The following is a 2,433-nucleotide window of genomic DNA, read 5'->3' as shown; positions in this document are numbered from 1 at the left end:
CAAAGGGGACAATTAAAGGTCTAGACAGGCTGAATGCTAATCATATTCTTGTTAATTACATTTGCTGACATCTGTAAAACTGTTAAAAAACACACACACATATCGGAGACAAATTACACAGGATGCTTTGGATAACCAATTAAAAGGAAGATGTCACAGACAGACAGTGTGATATGCAGAGAATGTCAAAGTAGATGGCGAAAAAAACATGGGGAGAAGAAACACTTAGTGGGGGAAGACGTGACCAGAAAAGAGACAAAGAGTTAATAAAAGAGTGAAAGGTAGAAGTAGCGAAAAGTGTCATAATTCAATGGAGGAGAGCGAAGGCAAAGTGACTGAAGAAAGGAGAGAGCAGCGCAAAGTGTGTTTGCGAAAGACGGGAGGAGGTAATGCACTGTAAATGGGAGTTGAGAGTAATGGAGTAATGCATAAAAAATGGATCAGAAATGAGGGAAAGACTGAGAATGGGGAGTGAGGGGAGGGGGAGGGATGGCTGAGAAGGCAGGAGGAACTGAGGAGACGGGGAAATGCAAAACATTTTCTTTGGAGCCAGCCCTGTAAATAGCATCTTGGAGCATGATGCGGAATGTTTGAAATACTTGACCTCTGCTAAGGTCAAAAAAACTTGCATAATGCAAGCTTGCTTACTTTTTGTGCCTGTGTACCATTTATAATACATGCTGCTTCTAAAACTCTTGTTGCATCTTGTTTGTTTGTCACTATTTTATGTGCAAATCTGTGAGAAGTTGCACATGTATGTGTTGGTGCTTCTAGATCAATAGGAGGGCGTGTGTGCGTGCGTGCGTGTGTATGTGTGGCCTAGGGTGGGCTCTTTGACATGACTGGATTCTCTAGACTAATTAGCCTTTAAATTTACCATGCCTGAAGGATGAAGAGGAGAAAGACAGACACTGAAAAGGAGATGAAGAAAGGCGGAGAGATTTCGCTACCCAATATGAGATGCAGATTCAGTGCAGACATGGGGCAAACGAGGACTAAAGACTGCTTGCAGTAGATGTTTTCCAAAAAGTAAAAGTGTATCATCATAAATATCAAAACAAGATGTTTTCATTCCATCTGATTTTTCACTCAAAACTTTTGATTAAATGAAGTGGACCACTGGAGGGATGCAGTTTTCCTTGGCATATAGACGGAAAAACAAGTCTGAACTGGGAGGAGAAGAAGCATGAAGAAAGAACAAAAGCAAAGAGATTAACTGCGCTGAATAGAAGAGAAACTATCTGCTAATTGTGAGTGACCTGCGGAACGGTGAGTTGTTGGTCCAGGCTGTTCACTTTGTGGAAACAAAAAAAATGAGTATAGTTCCCAGCTTCCACCAGTAAACATCTCTTCATTCTCGCCCTTCTTCCCCAGGGACGAGTCTCTTTATCCAAACGAAACACATAATATGAGCTGCTGGGGCCACCCCTGAAGGTCCAGCATAGCCTGCACACCTCCTCCACCTCCTCGCCAATGTTCTTTCTTTGTCTTCATACCCCCTCCTCTGCTAATAGATTCCCTCTCATTACCTCTGGACCACCATCTCCACCTCCATCCCCCATCCAAACACAGAAAGGGCAGTTGCAGATTGACCCACATAATCCTACTTTACCTACTTCTCACACCAGCCACCGCAGCGGTACACACACACCATCCACCTCCACTCCTACTGTCCTTGCCCCTCCTGTCTCACTTCATTTGGATATTAGAGATATCCGTGAGCCACCCACCTCTCTAACCATGTCCTCTCACCCTCATCCTTCTCCTCCTCCTCCTCCTTTGGATGCTGATCAGTGATTTGATCTGTGATGGCTTGCTTGCATCTCTTTTGCTTTTTGTCTCTCGCACACACATTTACACACACTCCCATGGGACTCTGACAGCATAGGAGCAGATGGGCGGCTGGTGATGACATGTTGTTAAAAATAAAGATTCCTGTTAACCCGTTGTCGGCTTGCACACCCTCTGTCCCTCCCTCATGTCCCCCCATTTCATCTCTCTCTCCTGTCAATCTCTCTCTATCGCTTTTCACACTCTGAATCCCTAATTCTTCCTTTTAGTTTAGCTTGTAACAAACAGGATGGGATTCAAATGCTACAAAACCAACTAACTTTGGCACTGAAAGCATGCAGCTCAAGACCCCCCGACCCCCAGAACATGATATTTAATACATGGCTGCCATAAAGACGTCCCCCCTGCATTATGCATGACTTGTAAGCACACATCAATAATAGATGGAAAGGCCAGTTTTGCAGTTTCTTTTCATGCAATTATGCCAAATGAAATTTTTATTCTCACTTTCTGTTTCTTTTTCTGCGAGTGGAGTTTGTCCTGTGACGATTTCGTGATAAATTATTAAAAGGCAACACAAGGGGGTGGGAGGGATCAAAAGAAAAATTCAGGCCGGTCATGATGGCAGTGAAACAGAGAGAG

This window comes from Haplochromis burtoni, unplaced genomic scaffold, assembly GCF_018398535.1.
Source record: "Haplochromis burtoni strain Fernald_Lab_line unplaced genomic scaffold, NCSU_Asbu1 Contig_7, whole genome shotgun sequence".
Classification (NCBI taxonomy): Eukaryota; Metazoa; Chordata; class Actinopteri; order Cichliformes; family Cichlidae; genus Haplochromis; species Haplochromis burtoni.
This window is presented reverse-complemented; position numbering follows the sequence as displayed.